The sequence below is a fragment of the Leuciscus leuciscus genome (genome assembly GCF_965113295.1).
Source record: "Leuciscus leuciscus genome assembly, chromosome: 18".
NCBI classification, from domain to species: Eukaryota; Metazoa; Chordata; class Actinopteri; order Cypriniformes; family Leuciscidae; genus Leuciscus; species Leuciscus leuciscus.
This window is the reverse complement of record NC_138742.1, coordinates 7,866,719-7,885,296: the sequence shown is the minus strand read 5'-3', so window position 1 is coordinate 7,885,296 and position 18,578 is coordinate 7,866,719. Positions and strand designations below refer to the sequence as shown.

At 37.7% G+C, this 18,578-nt stretch overlaps 1 protein-coding gene and 1 long non-coding RNA gene across 2 annotated transcripts in view; one reads left to right on the top strand and one right to left on the bottom strand.

Annotated features, from left to right (window-relative positions):
- Nucleotides 1-6,827: 6,827 nt before the first annotated feature.
- On the bottom strand, nucleotides 6,828-8,871 carry LOC309481405. The gene is made up of 3 exons (XR_014200005.1): nucleotides 8,687-8,871; nucleotides 8,449-8,640; nucleotides 6,828-6,896 (listed from the first exon to the last, which is right to left on the bottom strand). It is a non-coding gene; the product is annotated as an uncharacterized lncRNA (long non-coding RNA).
- A 3,342-nt stretch (nucleotides 8,872-12,213) lies between these two features.
- Nucleotides 12,214-18,578, top strand: part of LOC309480929 (uncharacterized protein) — a 38,431-nt gene continuing 32,066 nt past the window's right edge. Inside the window, exon 1 of the mRNA XM_082145675.1 lies at nucleotides 12,214-12,231. The gene's annotated coding sequence lies outside the window, so the exon portion shown is untranslated. The remainder of the gene's footprint in view (nucleotides 12,232-18,578) is intronic.

Below are 18,578 nucleotides of genomic sequence, written 5' to 3'. Positions count from 1 at the left end.
GCGTACTGTAGTCCAGAGATATTCGCACTAACATTTTTGTGATTTACAGTGACAAAGCAAAATGGAAGCCATTAATTTTTCAGTAAGAGTTGCCGATATAAGTAGACAGAGACCAGTGATGTAACAAAATTGAGCAGAATTTAACTTTATGCAAATATGCATCAATGTGATGCAGCGATTTATAACATTTTTGACAGGAATGACAATGAGGCTGTGAAACAGAAGTAGAAGTACAGTGTGGCTCAAAAAACTTTCAGTAGACAAAAACTCCTAAGTCTATCCCTCACAGCCACTTTCATCCACGTTAAATTCAATATGGCGTCTATAGGTCTATTGGTTTACTGAGATTTTGCTGAAAAATGAACATTCGCATTTATAATGTACATCTTTATAGGTGCCATCATGTTCGTCTGACTTTATACACCCACAAATCAGCAAAATTTGAGTTCTTGTTTTAGATTTTTTTTTGCACAGGTTTCCAAGTTGGAAGTAAAGTGCCGCTCTTTCACTTTTTAAGTAAATAATTCCAACATTCCAAGATGAATAATTTTAAGAATTTGAGAGAATGTGAACAGCTAAAAAAAAAAAAAAAAAAAAATTGTGCAAGAACCCTTGACTAACATAAGAGGGGAAAAAATAAAACATGGCCTCTTTAGGTAAAGTACTAGCTATAAAATGTGAGACTTTAATTAAAATGTGGTTCAATAGCAGTAAACTAAAACACAATGCTGCCAAGCTTTTCATATACTGTTTCATTTTAGTGAGTCATCTAGTCGTTTGTAAATCCAGCTGTCTTTCGTTACTGTGTGAGGTGGGTTATCAAACCCGTCATTCATATCGTCAGATCCGTCAGACCAGAAGGAGCCTTTTGTTTGTCTTCCTGAGAACCTCCAAAAAACATCCTGTCACACATATACTGCCTCCTGACTTCTTTCTGCAATTATGCAGATCAATCTCGTTGAAAAGAAAAACTGCCAGCCAAGAGCAGGTTATAATTATGACCCTCCAATCTGTGATCTCTCAATCCTCCAAGCGCTAATTGATTTTGACACACCATTTTGTTCTGTTAAAATCCGCTCTGAATATAACACTTTCTCTGCTTCAGAATTCAAACAGCAGTAGCTGTAACTTTGTCGACAGAAACTTTTAAGTGTCATTGCTGGTAGTGCTTGGGGATTCTGTGCTTCTGACACCAGACAAAACAAGACAGAAATGGTGAAACACATGTGGAAGAAGGTCATTGGCATCTTCTGGAGATAATCCTCTGTCTGAATTATGAGGTTCTGTGAAAACTTAGAGCCGTAAAATACAGCAAAATTACATTTCGGACACAATCATGTAAAAAAATTCAAATTGGCGGCATATCTGCATCATATACGCCGATGCCGATAGCCTATATCTGCGACAGGCTCATATCGGCCAATAAATCGGTCGGGCTCTACTTTGGATACAAGTTATGCATTTGGCTTTTATCCACTGCGTTGCAAATTGCATTCAGGTTTTGCATTTTATCATTTGCATTCCCTGCAAGTGTTTGAGCTACAGGAACGCTATAGTAATAGGATGAAGATTTTTCATTAAAACTAAGCACATTTTCGAATCCCGAAATTCTCATTACCACAATGAGCAGTGATCTCATTCTCATTACTGTACTACATTACGGTATTATTTATAATGTGTTTTTGTCTGGATCGATAATATGTGAAACCCACTCAAAGACCTCTTTCTCATTGTGAATAAAAATATCAATCCAAGATCCACTTAATGCATTTTCATTTTGTATACACTCATGGAAATGGACATTCAGAATACATGCATTATATGCGGAATAAATGCAGGGAACACTTTATTTTACAGTGTCCTTGTTACATGTTACATATACTTACCATAGTAATAACAGTAAATTATGCATAATTACATGCAACTAACCCTCAACCAAATCCTAATCCAACCCAAACCCTATAGTAAGTACATGTTGTTACTTAATATTACTCAGTACTTAAATATATAATTACACTGTAACAATGACACCTTCAAATAAAGTGTAACCTAAATGCATTTTTCTTTCTCAGAAAGATTGATATACCACCATGCAGTCGAAAGTTTGGACTTGCATTCTGATTGTTTATTATGAATATTTTACACATTTTAGAATAATAAAGCATTTAGAACTCTTAATAAAACACATGATATGCAATTGATTCATTTAATTATCAATTGATTTATCAATCCTTGGTCCATTTAATGCATTTACATTATTTTATATACTATAAATAAAATCTGAATACAAATGTTTTTGTTTTCTTTGAAAGATTCACATACACTATACCAGTGGACAAACATACTCATACTTTATTATGAATGTTTTACACATTTTTAAATAATAGTAAAGTAATTAGAACTTTTAATCTTTTTTTTTATTAATTTTCATCAATTCATCAATCCAATATCCGTTTAGTGCATATTATTTAATGAACTCATGGAAATAATTCACCTTTAATAAAAATAAATGATGTGCCAATTAATGAATTAAAACCTTACTTTTAGAAAGAATTTTCTCCACAAAACTAATTTGAATAATTTAAGGAGAATCCTTTAGATCAAAATGTTTTTTTTTGTTGTTGTTGTTTTTTTTTAGGATTATGAGAAATATAAAGGGCCTGTATTTCACAAGGGCCTGTATTTTCAAAAGAGCTGATGTAATGGGCATGAATGTGGTTTTAGAGGCCAGTCCTCAAATGGCTGCCGATTGCAGCAGGCAATCATCCTGACGTTCAAATTGAGTTTTCTTCCATTCTGTGTGTTTCTGCCATGGAATAGCATCGAGGCCGGGTTCATGCCGCTCTAAGCGATCTGTCTGTTTGTGAGGAGGTCGAAGTGCAAAAACGGCTCGCTCTTTACGTGTTTGTAATAAGAGGTGAGGCACGGGGTTTATGGGTAGTGCTCTGGATGGATTGGCTCTTCAGCTGCCGGGGAAGTGGAGGGCCTCGTCCTCATATCTGCGCTGACATTCCCCAGCATGCTGAAATAAAGGCCAGCGGAGGGAACTTGACTCTATAATGACTCTATATTAGTCCTTCTGTCACAGGCCTGGCCTTCATTAGTGTCTCGCCAGGATGTGATCCAAGTCTATCATGAGTCTCTGAATTGAGAAAGGCCATTTACGCCATTTACGAAGCCCCAGTGACAGATATTATTATCATCTCACTGTGCTGGAGCTCAAATAACTGTAAACATGCAGAGATAGCCGACGTTATGCGCTTCTTATTGCTTTCTACATGCATGCCGTCTGGATCATAAACCTCATCTCACACATTTCATTACTTAGACAGCGTTTTCAAGTAAATGCAGTTTTTTTTTTTATGAGTTTTGGCCGTTCATTTACACGAAATGAACAAAACGATATTTTGTTGGCCTGAAAACGGGTTTCAAAGTTTTTGAAAACGATACCGTTGTCGTCTCCATGCAAACTACGAAAACGTTAATTTATGAAAATGGTGACATCATGCGCATGCATACTACGTGTTCAGTTTATAAGCGTGTAGTGTTTCTTTACAAAGTGACATCGCCAACTACTGGCCTGGCAGCAGAATACAGCGTTTTTAGTCGTTTTCATAATGCATGTGAACGGGGATCGTTTTAACAGTAACGTTGTCGTCTGTCCGGAAAAAAAAATGCAAAGGATAAACTTGTCCATTTTTAGTATATTGCTGTCATGTAAACATAGCCTTAGAACGTCGATTGCCATAGATTAGGCTCTTAAAAGCGTGAAATTGACGTATGCTTTTCCCTAGCTGCTGCTTTTCTTTTTGCAGTTGTGCTCTGTTAGCTCTTTTAGTTTATTTGTTTTAGTGTACAGCAGAAAAAACTTGCATTTGCATGTAAGAATTTGCATGTATTAATTGGTATTTTACCTATTTTGATACACAGAAGTATGCATGTACTGTAGTTGCTGTAAGTTGAATCAACATTTTAATTTAATATAGTTTAGGTCCTAGTCCACCATTGTAATCACTTTTGGATTGTGGCAAATAAATATTGAACGTTTTTTTTAAAGTACGGCCTTGTACGGCCGAAGTACTACTGAAGGACATGAGGTATGTGAATTGGGATGCAACCAGAAACTCACAAGGATGCTTGTATCTCCAGGTCATTTTAATCTCCACCTTGACACAGCCAGGCTTGCATCTCTACTGCTAACATTAATATTTATACTAAGTCAACTCTCCCTCGAGTGCATTCAGAGGACACGTTTAAACATGGCTTTCACTTTAAGCCATCACCAAGTAAATATTGAATTGGGTGCATTCTTTAAAGAGAGCCATGACCTTGTGTTTAGTGCACATGTTTTAGGAATGACAAATGTAAGAAATGCCTTTGCACTGAAAAAAAAAAGAAAAAAAAGGGAAAAGCATATTTTGTCTTGTTTTCTAATAAAAAATCTAAATATTCTTAAAACAGTATATATATTTATTGTAAAATCCAAACCGTGTGACAGTGTTTTTATTAACTGAGCGAGCGTTTACTTTACACGACACTGTTTTCAACTAAAAACGTAAAACAATTGATGTGTTTTGGCCATTCATTTACATATAGCAAAGTTTTGGGGGCCTGAAAATGCTAACTTTTGAAAAGGGGTTTCAAAGTGCAAGTTTTTGAAAACGTTACTATTATCGACTGTGTAAACAACAAAAACGTGAATTTGTGAAAACAGTGACGTCATGCGTATGCATATTATGTGTTCAGTCTATAGGCTGTTTCTTTACAAAGTGATATCGCCAACTACTGGCCTGGCAGCAGAATACAGCGTTTTAGGGCCAGATTTACTAAAATGAACAAATTAGGGTGAGAGCGCAAATCCAAAAAAAGCACTAATGGGAGTGGATAGTTCTGCGTGTGATCTACTGACGACGGGCAAATTTGAGAACATAAACGCAGCCAGATCATTTCCATAATGACCAATGCAAACTACCAAGAGCAGCACAAATTAGCATCTGGTTTAAGACGTGCTTTTTTTGGACAGTGAATAACGGCGTAAACACCAGTTAATTGATGTGCGCAAACCTTAATAAATCACCTTGCAGGATTCATTTAAATACTCTCCTCTCATAAATTTTGTGTCTGAGAGGAAAACTCCTACAAATGCATATGCAATTAGGTCAGCCAGAAAAATAACACTTTTCAGCGCTAATTTTTCACTGCGTGTCTTCAGTAAATCCTGACAGTAGTTTTTTAACGCCAAAAAGAAGGTTTGTGCTGGCGCAAGCTTTTAGTTAATCTGGCCCTTAGTTGTTTATGCTGATCCGTGTGAACGGGAATCGTTTTGACAATGTTTGTCGTCTATAAGTAAAAAACAAAAAGGTTTCTGTTTTTAACATCGTTGTGCAAACGTACTTCGAAGGACGCCCTTGAATTGGGACACAGCTATTTTCTGGCCTTGTTGTGTTACATGGACTCACCTTTGTGCTATTGTTCATTGGAAAAGACTTGTGTTTTTGGTAATTGTTGATGGACTTTCTTCCCTGTGTTTTTGAGATAAGTGACTCTTAAACAGTATTTTGGATTCCTACCCAAATTGCTTACCTTTGTTTTGGTTTTTGGATTTTGAAGACCGATTTCCTGTGGATATAGTTTGATTTTCAGTGAGGTTAATAATTCCAGTTCCTGTTTGTTTTATTAGCTACAGTAGCTACCTAAGGCCCGATTTGGCTGATTCAATAACAACAGCAAATTACCTGCATTATTGAAGGGCTTATTTAATGATGCAAACCAGCCCAAGCTTTGACCCTTTGGGTTCTAGTATTTTTATAATATATACTGTTCTGAAATAGACTGAATTAGAGTTTGTGTCAAATATGCTGATGCATACCCCCCATTAGATTGAATTTATAATGATGAACAAAACAAAAAAGAACATTGTGACATTCCCAATAGACCCTTGTTTCTGTTGACCACATGCACAGTCTGTGAGTTTTCCTGGTACGCTGTTACTTAAAGCTTTTAGCAGCTCAGGTCTCTCTGGGGTTAATGTGTGACCACACGGGAACCCTCAGCTGAATTACACAATATGGCCTGAATATTATGAGAATATTATGGCCTCTGAAACAAGCAAAGTACTGTATCTGAATGGATAACATGTAGATTCACCTTGAAGTAACACTACACAATGGCTTTTTGCAACCACATCCATTAGCACTGCTGGGAAATGACCCTGTAGAAAACACCAACTAATGCAGCTTGCTGTACTGAAGTGCCACTGAAGTATTTCATGATGATTGTAATATGAACGCAAGTATAATAGGCTTGTATAGACGTTATGCGCCAGAGAAACAAGGGTGCAGCCATCTTTAGAATATTGTCTTTGAACTTACGTTTTTGCGGTCGCTCTGTTTATCTCTATGGCATTGCTGTCCAGGAGTAATTAGATTTTGAGGTGGATTTACTTAATGTAAAGTTAATGGAAGTTATCATGAGGATTGTAATGTTTAAAGCAGATGTCTTAACAAATGTCAGTCGACCGGGAAGATTTTAAAACGAGCCGTTCATTCATAAATACGCAAGATTGCTGTGAAAATACAGACTGGAAGACAAGACATTGAGCGCAGCGCTGAAAAGGGGCGGGGCTACATAAGGTCTATATGACGAATTAAAAGTCAGGCCCTGGAAATTAATACAGGCCATGTTTTTGGTTTGCTAATGAAACTCTCTAGAACTTGGGTCTGTTAAATACAGGATAACATTAAATGGCAAACCAAAATTCTGACTGTTTTTAAAGGTGCTCTAAGCGATGTTGAGTGACGTCACTTTTCGTTGACGTTCAAAGTATTGTCAAACAAAACGGAGGCTAGCTCGACCCTCCCTCCTTCTCATCCCGTCCCCTCCCCCTCCCTTCCGTGCTTCCTGAAACAGTCATGAACCATTTAGAAAAACCAGAGCCATAGAGAGAAAGAGTTGTGACACTCCCATAGACCTCCGTTGTAAAAAATGGCGGCGCTTTTAACCGCCTACTTCCGGGATTTGAAGATCGGATTAGTTCCAAACACTGTCATTTGGGTGTTGGACACCATTCACTTACATTGCTGCGCGTCGAGTTGTTACAGAGGTAAGTTGCTGAAATATCGACCTCTTTTGAATTGTCAACTGTCTATATTGTATCAGAGGCCCTTTGCGATGCTTATACTGGTCTTCATTTGTACATGCACAGCGTAATTATTTATATTTTATGTTGGTTGTTTCAACCAATTTTCAAGCACTGCCTGCTAGCTAGTTAGCTAGCGCGACTTCGTCAGCTGTGACAGTAAGAGTTCGGTAATGAATCGCTACCACCTTTATAGCAACTTTTATTTAATTAAATTTTTGGGGATATACTAACTTTTCATTATGTTTTGTTGTCTTGAGTGAAGCGGCTTGTGAGAACAATGCTGGACCTCTAGGATTGTTATGGCCATCACCAGTCCTGTCTGTTTCATGGATCACCTGCCCCTGGTTTTTCACACAAGCACACATTTTTGTTGTTTGTCATTGTTTAATAAAAAATATTTTATTTGAAAACCTTCATTTGTATCAGCCATGCTTAATTGATGTCTCAATAGCTGTAACAGAAGTTACAAGTGTTTTGTTAGTTAATTGCTTAAGTTACTTGGATTGAGTTACAGCTACCCTTACTCTTAGCCTACTCTGTACACTAACCCAGAGCCATAGAGAAAAATCTTCACTCTGCACTTACCTATATACCCAAACATAAAAGCGTAAATTTGTTTTTAATCTGTTATAGTTTTGATAATGTGTGTATAGCTTAATCTTAAAATTATATTCTTAGTCTTAACATGATCATGTTTCACGTGGTGGCCACTTTCATCAGAAGAAGTGAGCTAGCTTCTAAGCGAATTCTGAACGGACCGCCACGGCAGACCTCTTTGCGTGATCACGAAGGTAGGCTAATGGCTGAATCGGAATTTATAAGCAAAATCACGGGAATCAATAGCCTAATACAGCCCAGTTTTGCTAAAATAAATATCATGAGACGTCCATCATCAGATGAATGATATGGAAAACTTAAGTTAGAACCGCTAAAGCCAGTGCTACTACCCATGCGAACATGAACACTAAGCTTTTCCCTCCAAAAATATAGCCTAAAACTTATCTCCAAATGCAAAACTGACATTAACAAAATGCAATAATGCAATAACAGCTAAAAAAGTACTTGGGTGTGTGTAGAAGAACATGACCATAGAACCATAGAAGAACATGATAGCCATCGTATGTTTTGGAACTATTGGGGCTTACATGAACCACGTGACAGCCATAGCGGCGACATCAAAGAGTGTCGCAACTCTTTCTCTCTATGGCTCTGAGAAAAACCAAACTGGATTTACCCACCTGTCCAGCAAAAACAGAGCCACCTGAATTTCGTATTGGAAGCGGTTCTGTCGGCAGAGTTCTCGCCACCTTTTCCGATGTAAATTCGGGACTTTGCACGTTCCTTCTCCTTTTCCCTCTTCTTTGTTATTTGTTCATCGGAACGTCGTCTCTTTTTCGTGTGTCGGCCATATCAAAATTCTCAAGAATATACATTTTTAACGTTAGTCGTTGTCGTTGTCTAGGACATCTCTCCTCTAGCTAACTTCCCTCTTCATGCTTCTCTCTCCTCCACTCCACACACACCCCCCTTCATGTGCACGCGCACTAACCCCCCAACCCCCACCCCCAAATCATTCTTGTCGGTTATTGGCTGGAACACTGTTTATGTTTCGTGGTCCAGGCTGGGCCAGTTTGTTTTTCTTGCCGTTTGTTGAGCCTGGGCTGTCTACTGAGACCGCATTTTTTTTACAGTGTGTTCGGGGGACAGGCATCTAGCGGATAGTGAGGAGATGTTTGCTGTATGTGACCAAAAAATGTTTGGCCTAAAAAAACGCGTGACATCGCTTAGAGCACATTTAAGATAAACTATTAATACTTTGAGACCGAGAGCAAGTCTCTCTGGTTAAAGGGATAGTTCACTTTGAAAGTAATTTTTGGTATGTTTTAGCTTACCTCAAGGGCATCCAAGATGTAGGTGTCTTTTTTTCCGCAGTAGTTTCAATTTTGATATTTTTAGGTCAAACAGTTCTTGTCTGTCAGTCATATAATGCAGGTCGATGGTCACTGTCTCAAAGAGCATGCACAGAGTCCAAATTAAAACAATTCCCCGTCGTCCAAATTAAACAATTCCCCATCGTAAGTACACATTGATGGCCTAAGACACGAAACGAGCGGTTTGTGTGAGAAAACGAACAGTATTTATATTGTTTTTACCACTTATACACAGCCATGTCCAAGTGATCTGATCTGACGTGTACGCAGACTGGTGCATAGATATATACACACTAGATGTCGCCTTGTCTACGGCAGTTCATTGGAACGAATGTCTTTAAGGCGACATCTAGTATATATATCTATGCACCAGTCTGCGTACACGTCAGATCAGATCACTTGGACATGGCTGTGTATAAGTGGTAACTTCTAAATTGAAACTACTGCGGAAAAAAAGACACCTACATCTTGGATGCCCTTGAGGTAAGCTAAAACATACCAAAAATTTATTTCAAAGTGAACTATCCCTTTAAGGTTTATTATGCACTTGCTTTTTAACTTTTTTTGCTTTTTCTTCTCATGAGTTTTCATCCTCAAATTTCAAACCTGCAACATGCAAACATGACTATTTTCAGGATTCTAACTTCTATGCTGTGCAAATTATGGTCATACGCTGGCAGCGTGAATTGACTTCCCCAGGTATTAGGACTTCTGTTGCGATAAATCTGTGGTGCCAGTTTTTCTGAACCTCAAATTCAATTTTGATGAGTTTTGAGTTTTGGTCTTTGGCTTCTCAACACCAATCTGTTCTGTTTGACTAGACATGGGATTCAGTGTTGTATGCTTAATGCACATTTACAATTACAATGGACATACATGCTGGCAGACAGACAGTTTGATTTGGAATGAATTAAACTGCATAAGGTCTGTTTGAGATCCAGATCACTACTAACATGTGTTCATACAGCATTCATGCACCTTCTGGGATTGCAAACTCAACATAATAATCAAACATGTGCCTTAATTTATATGCAGATGAGGCCTTAAACAATGAAAGTGTTTGAATATTAGCACAGTCAGTGACAAGATTACTACTCGTCAGTTTAGCCCTTCCTGCAGTAATTTCCCTGGGGGATGATGATTATTATTTTGATGATTATTTTGTGTGACAATTTTCGCTTGGCAGATGATAAAGCAGGCAAAAAAAATAAAAAATAAATAAACATAAAAATCCCATAGACTTCCACTGAAGGAGTAAACCAAGTATTATCTAAAGACCTGAATATCATAAAGGCTGGAGGTGAATTCTTTGGAGCTTTCAAGTTTCAAAAAAGGATACAAAAGAACCATAGAAGTAGTCCACATGACTGAAACACTTCAAGACTACAGTTCTTCTGAAGCCAAACGATACCTTTATGTGAAAAAAAAAAAAAAAAGCTAACAGTTATTCTCTGAAATGTGATCATGTCTCCAGAAAGCAAGTCATTTATGACACTTTTCATGATGCTTTTGAGTCATTTTTGAAGCTTTAAACTCCGGTCTTCATTCCTTGTAATTGCGTGCAAAAAAAAACAGCTACAGTCTTTAAAACATCTTCTTTTGTGTTCCACAGAAGAAAGAAAGTCATAAGGTTTTGTAAAAAACATGAGAGTGACTAAATATTGTCATGTTATGATGACCTATTCCTGTAAATCTTGGGATTTTCCCCCCAATCTACAACAGAAGGTGTGAAATGGGAGCGGTGGGGGGAGGAGGATATTGAGGTGTGATGCTATTTCCAGATTACAGGCTCTTAAACACACGATTTTGGCCGACTAAAGTAATTTGTGTAGACCGGCTGGAAGAAGAATCCTAATGCTCAGTATCATTGGGAGACGTTGCTCCTGTTCCTTTTGAATTGGCAGATAGATTTCATTCTGAGATGCCAAACTAATCTCTGCGGATGGAGACACTGCTGTTTATGTGGAACTACCATGAGCCTCCATATCGCCTGCTAATCATGTCATTAAAACTGTATTTAAGAGAGGAAACGGTGAGACTGTGATAAACAGATAAATCATGCACTCGATTCCAACGTGCCTGTAATGACTTTGGCATTTTCGATCTCATTTTATGATTGGAGCATACGGTTCAAGGCTGCACAAGAGTTTGCCAAGTCTCTGCGATGCAAACCACTTGTGATGTGTTAGCGCATCATCATTTGTTAACCTTTTCCACATTTCAAACGCTCTTGACTTTTATAATCAGCATGTATCACAGTTGTTGTTGAGCCAAACACTTGCCAATATCAATAAAAATTGCAGTGTCTTTGTTCATGTCTATTCTATATGCTAATGCCCTCCTAAAAACTGACAATATAAACTGTATTCCTGAACGTACTCTGTGATTCACGATTTTCTGCATGCATATTGATCACCATGTCACTGTAATTATATTAATCTACAGTCTTTAGTGTGGCCAGACTGATCCTATAGTCCCTCATTAGCCATGTAAAACCACTTAAAGGACAAGTTCGGTATTTTACACTTAAAGCCCTGTTTACAGATCGTATCTGATGAAATAGAATGGTTAAGATTAAAATTTGGACACATGCTGCTGTCCCGAGAATTTTAGGTTTATTTCGCCCCCCCCACCCCCACCCCCACAATGGTTGTCTATGTGCACTGGAAGATTCCGTCCTAAAAACACATTAAACTTTTGTTTACAAAGACGTGAAACTCACCGAGTGGTCAGGGGTGTTCACTGATATGTTCACTCAAAAATCGCTGAAAAATATGCATTCCAACAGGTTTTATCTTAGTTTTTGTCCAACTCCATTGACTTGTAGGACGTGATGTGAGACCGCAGCACCTTTACGGTATTACTCCGCCGCTTCTTCTTCTGCTTCTTCTGTGTATTCAATGAAATGCCCGTGGTTTGCTTGCAATTGGCAAAGGTGCATTATCGCCACCAACTGGGCTGGAGTGTCTATTATTCAAGCTCTCAACGGAAGAATCACGGGTGTGACGCGTTTGGCAAAATAGGTCCACAAAAGCGAAATAAACCTAAAATTCTCGGGACAGGAGCATGTGTCCAAATTTTTATCTTAACCGTTCTATTTCATCAGATACGATCTGTAAACAGGGCTTTAAGTGTAAAATACCGAACTTGTCCTTTAATGTAATACAAGCTCTCCTAAACGCTGCAATAATGGCAAAGTGGATTTTTGTGGGTTGGTTCCTGGTACTCAAAGCACTTTTACATATGGATAGGGGAATCTCCTCAACCACCACCAATGTGCAGCATCCATTTGGATGATGCGACGGCAGCCATATTGCACCAGAACGCCCACCACACACCAGCTTACTGGTGGAGAGGAGATGAAGCCAATCAGAATATATGGGGATGATTAGGAGGCCATGATTGGAAGAAGCCAATGGCAAATTTGGCCAGGATGTCGGGGCTACACCCCTACTCTTTTTCCAAAGGTCATCCTGGGATTTTTAATGACCACAGAGAGTCAGGACCTCGGTTTAACGTCTCATCCGAAGGACGGTGCTCTTTGACAGTGTAGTGTCCCATTCACTTTACTGGGGCGTTAGGACCCACACAGACCACAGGGTGAGCGCCCCCTACTGGCCTCACTAACACCTCCTCCAGCAGCAACCTGGTTTTCCCAGAAGGTCTCCCATCCAGGTACTGACCAGGCTCAGCCCTGCTTAGCTTCAGTGGGCAACCTGATAGTATCTGATAGTGGGCTGATAGTATGTTTGGATCAATTTACATTAGAAATCAAAGCAAAAAAAATTCTAAAAAGTAAGTTTCTTAATATTAACTTCTTTGTTTATTGATCTGTTGTTTAAAAACAGTCACAATTGCAATCGTATTATTGGGCTGAATATCAGTCAGTGTTGATTTTATATTGTTGATATTCAGAACTCTTTCTAGATCATGTTATTGCTTATAGCAATGTTCTCTGATAATAACTTAAAATACAGAAACCTAGACTGACTCGATACAGTTGATAACTCTACTGTTGTCGAGGCAGCTGTGCTTCGAGGTCAGCTGTCATTTTTTGTGTTTTATTCAGGTCACATGTCCTTGTTGAGTTTGAGCAAGTCAGCATAGATTCCAACAATGCCAGTCTCAGTCCATGGTCAGATAGGGTTGTTTGAATGTTACCTTATTTTGACTTCAGCAGAGAGGTGCTGCTTGAAGAGGCTGTCTGATTACGGTGTTGTGCCTAATTTTGACTCCCTGCCAAATTATTACCCCCTCGCTGGGGCTGCTTCCTGATTGCCTAATCATAACCCCACCCCCTTAATCTTAACTCCACCCCCAGACCTTGTTGAGGAATTGTGGGCGAGTCTTTCTTTATTTGTTTGGCTGATTTAAATTTATTCAAATGCAAACATTATTGATTTGTGTTATTGCTCTAGATTTTCTGAAATGCTTATGGAGATTTATAGAAATAAGTCTGGGTAAAAATATAGATTTTCCAATTAATCACAATCGTCATTGGAACGATTTCAATGTTTTTATATGAGCCAGTTTGCATTATCTGAGTTTGCATTATAATTGTAATGTAATAGCACAAAACATGACCTGTAAAGTCCAATTCAAGAACAAATTACTCTTATGAACTGGTTCTACTTAGTGAATAAAAATGGTCATTGTTACAGTGTAATTATATATTTAAGTACTGAGTAAAAATAAGCAACTACATGTACTTACTATAGAGTTGGGGTAGGAGGTTACACTTTATTTTAAGGTGTCATTGTTACAGTGTAATTAATATATTTAAGTACTGAGTAATATTAATTAACTACATGTACTTACTATAGGGTTAGGGTAGGATTAGGATTTGGTTGAGGGTTAGTTGCATGTAATTATGCATAATGTACTGTTATTACTATGGTAAGTACATGTAAAATATGCAACAAGGACACTGTAAAATAAAGTGTTACCGGGTAGGATTAGGATTTGGTTGAGGGTTAGTTGCATGTAATTATGCATAATTTAATGTTATTATGGTAAGTACATGTAACATATGTAAGAAGGACACTGTAAAATAAAGTGTTAACAAAAATTGCAACAGTGTAATAACATGAACAAATGACTCTTGCTGTTTTAACGAATCATAGTGAATCAACAGTAAGTTAACATTACTTCAGTGATGAAACATTTTAATATATTACAAGAAATGTTATTGATCCATTCAGAGGATAGAAATTTGTAACTGAAATGTTCATACATTTAAAATTTTATAATCATTTTCCACATTGCCATAATACAATTTTTACACAAGAAATGCAATTCAAAGTTTACTTTGTAAACTTTAGTTGTTGGTTGTGTTGTTAGACCTGATCAATAAATAGCAATTTGACTGCATATTTTGCACCCTGTTTTTCATTTTTAAACGGTACAAACTGTACCAATGTACCAAGTTTGGAAAGTTTCCTCGATTATTTATGACAATAGCTGAGAAAGAAATTTCTTTCATATGTAAGCAAATATGGACATTATAAATAAAATATGCCTAAATTATTTGGAATTGAAAAGTGACAATGGTTAACTAGAACATTCAAACTGTGAACTCACTGTGAACAAACAAGTGTATTCTATGACAAAGATCATTTCAGTCACTCAGTATGCATTTTAATAATGCTAAGCTGGTGTAATAATTATGAATTTGATAATGTATCCATTTCATTAGGAGTGCAGTGCACTTACAGAGAGACTCCGCCCACACGCTCTTCTGACTGTAAGGCTGTGATTTTTCATTGATTTTGTCGCATCTCGTAGTCGTCGCATCTGGTGTGGACAGACAAATTGCTTGTGGCTGGAATCTTATTGCATCACGCCTAGTTATGATGTTCAATATTGAGATCTGCGAGGATGCCCAAAAATTGTCTTCTCATGATGAATTGGAACTTCTTGCGTAAGACTGAAAGCAATGATGCCAAATAGAGTTCAGCCCCTAATCAAAGCCAAAGCCAACATCTTCTCTGCATATCAACTACCTTAGATGGATTAACTTCAGAGAGTCTGTCTCAAAGATTCTCCTCCTGTTGAACAAACCCTCACGCTCCACAGAATATCAAACAGTGGGATTGATTAAAACATATATGTGCTATGTTTAGGGGGCAGTGATGGCCTAATGGTGTGAGAGTCAGACCCTGAAGGTTGTGGATTCAATTCTCAATACCAGTAGGAAACAACTGAGGTGATATACAAAACTATTGCAAATATAGATTTTAAAATATGCTTACATACTTTTTCAAGCTAAATATATTTATATTAATAGACATTTTAATATACACTTTCATTTTTTATGAAACAGATTTTGCATGTACTGTATGTGTTTGACCCCCTTTTGACGTGTTGTGTGTTCAGAGATGCTCTTCTGGAGACCTTGGTTGTAATGAGTGGATATTTGAGTTACTGTTGTCTTTCTATCAGCTGAACCAGTCTGGGCTGCGTTTCCAGATAACGATGGATCTTAGCACTTATGAGGATTTTCTGCAAGCGACTTTACGAACGTTCGTGTTCATTTCACGTGCGTTTCACAAAAATGTACTTAGCACGATCGTTCGCAGCTGTGCTTTAAGTGCTACTTAAGAGTCGCTGTCCATTTGTCAAGTGCTGAAATGTCACCTTGTAGAATGGATTGTAATTGCAGCACACGCTTGCAATTTTAAATGTTTAACCTAACATTTTCCACGAGGCCAATAATCTATAAAAGCACAAACCTACGAGTGGAGACACCAGCAAAATGGCTTAAAAAAAAAAAAAAAAAAAAAGGAGATTAAGGTAATTTTAGAGGAGGTGGAGCTATACAAACATATTATTTTCAGCAGCTTTAAGGGAAGTCATACAAATAAACAAAAACAAAAAATCTGGGAGGATTTTGCTAGAAAACTGACTGTAACTAGGGGCATTAAAAGGAAAAGGGCTCTGCAGAGGACAACATTTAATAAAACAGGTGGTGGGACCAATGCTGGCCAACCAAGAAATGCCCAATACATGGCTGATTTTCGTGCATGTCAGCAAGTCATTGACAGAATTATTTATTATTTTTCAACCCTATTTTTCCCAGTCTTTGAAGCATATTACATATTTTATTTATTTTTTTGTTCATTCATTTAATTTTGATAAAAATTATTAGATCTAATTCTTTCTATGTTTTTGTTTTGTTTTCTGACCTTTTTAATTATTTAATTTATACATTAATTTAACACAAAAAAAAAGATTAATAAAGTGTACAATAAAGTACAACCATAACCTTATATTATAATCACATTGCATTTGAATAAAGTTAAAGGTGTAATCTGCCGGTTGTCCTGCAGGTGACCTCATAACTCTGTCTTCTTACGATGCACTTGGGGATGTACGATTACTCCAGAGCACTCGTAGATCTACGATGATTTTTAAGTGCTACTTAAGTTACGATGCTTTTGGGAAACAGACCGTAATATTAAGATCAGTCGTACCGTACGATAGTTTTTACGATCTACTTATAGGCTTACGATGCTTTTGGGAAACGCAGCCCTGGTCATTCTCCTTTGACCTCTGACATCAACAAGGAATTTTTGCCCACAGACCTGCCTCTCAATATTTTATCTTTTTCGGACCATTCTCTATATTTATTTCCCCAAATGGGACAGAAGAATGTCATACGGGTTTGGAGCAATGTGATGTGGAGAAAATGAAAATTGATCAGAGTTGCAGAAGTTGCTGTAAACTTGATATCATTATTGTAAGGCTCATGTGACGCATTAGTAGCCCAGAGGTGTTCATCTCAATGATAGCTTGCAATGACTTGACCTGTCACCTCTTTTATTGCCTCTGTCTCTGCAATCTTCTGTTCCTTCACTCACCGGTGGCTCGAGGCAGCCGAACAAGTCTCTGATTATTTAGAACATGGATAATTCATCTTACGGTATTGATTCAAGTCTCCTCGGTGCTGTGAGAAGAAATAAGAATTTGTTTTCTCCTTTCCCTCTTCAGAGGTTATTATTATTTATTACTAATGCTTACTTTAGCAACTTTTTTGCAAAAATCCTGGATTACACTTTGGTGTGTAACTTGTCCTCCACCATTTGTGCAACAGACATGAATAATACCTCAATTCATGATCATTTTCTACGTGATCAGACTTAGAGCAACCAGCCATGCAAAAAGATAGTTTATCTGTATTAATTTTGTTTCTGAAGAAAAATCAAAGAAATCCATTAAAAATGTGCTGTACGAGCTAGCTCCACTTACGCTGTTTGAACTGTCACCAAAAGACTTAATACCCATGATCTGAGAGTAATTGCTGGTTGCTGATTTTTAAAGTCCGGTGTCGGCCGGCACACAGATACCGTTCAGCACAGGTGGATCAATAGGAAATGAAGGCCGCTAACACAGGCAGCGCTGCAGAGATAATGCCCTGTGGCGATTCGTCATGCGTGCATTAACGTCATGTATGCATACCGAACACTGTTCATCTCTAATAATTGTACCGTTTTTTTAAACTCTTTCCCTTCTTGGTCTTCTAAGAGGATTTGTCAGATGTTCTGTTTGCAGAACATTTTCTGTTTCTGGTTTGTGAGATACTCTACTCTTTGTAAATGAAATGGGTTCAAAGGAACCATTAGGGTTGCTTGTATATTAACATATTAATACTCTAAATGGTAATTCTCCTAAAGCTGTGGGTTGTAAAACAAAATAGTTTTGCTTTTTGTTGTTTATTCTGCTTTTTTCACAGCGGCATTGGCAGCATGTAATCCCTAGTGAAAAAAAAAAAAAAAACTATTCCAAAATGTATTTCAAATACATTAATTTCACACTTTAGGATACTACAATACCATTAACATATTTACTGACATATCACTTGAGACTTACTGATATAAATATTACAATTAATCTTTATTTGGAGTACTATTGCAAAATGCACATTTTTCAATATTAGTTTTAATATTAGTCGCTATGACAGGTATTTGGAAGGTAGGAGTTATAAAATAAGGGGGCTGGTAAGGAAAGTCATTAAAGGGGTGGTTGATTATAATTTCACTTTTCTAACTTTAGTTAGTGTGTAATGTTGCTGTTTGAGCATAAACAACATCTGCAAAGTTGCAACGCTCAAAGTTCAAGGCAAAGGGAGATATTTGCTTTTAAAGAAATCGCTTTTTAAGGACTACAACAAACGGCTGATAGGGACTACACGACATTCCTCCAGGGTTAGTGATGTCACGAACTGCTCGGAGACCAGAAAGTTTAGATCCAAATGCAGCTTTAATCAGAAGGGGACAATCCAGACACGTAAACAAATGAACAGGCAACAGGTCAAAGTCCAGGTAGGCAGTCCAAACAAACAAACACACAAGGCTGGGGACAAGGCAAACGGGTAATCCAGAGGCAGGCAGGGGACAAGGCAAACGGGTAATCCAGAGGCAGGCAGAGAGTCCAAGAAACCGAAATACAGGGAACCAAAGAAATGCTCAGAGATGCAGTGCAACACATACAAAACTATGCAGTGATTG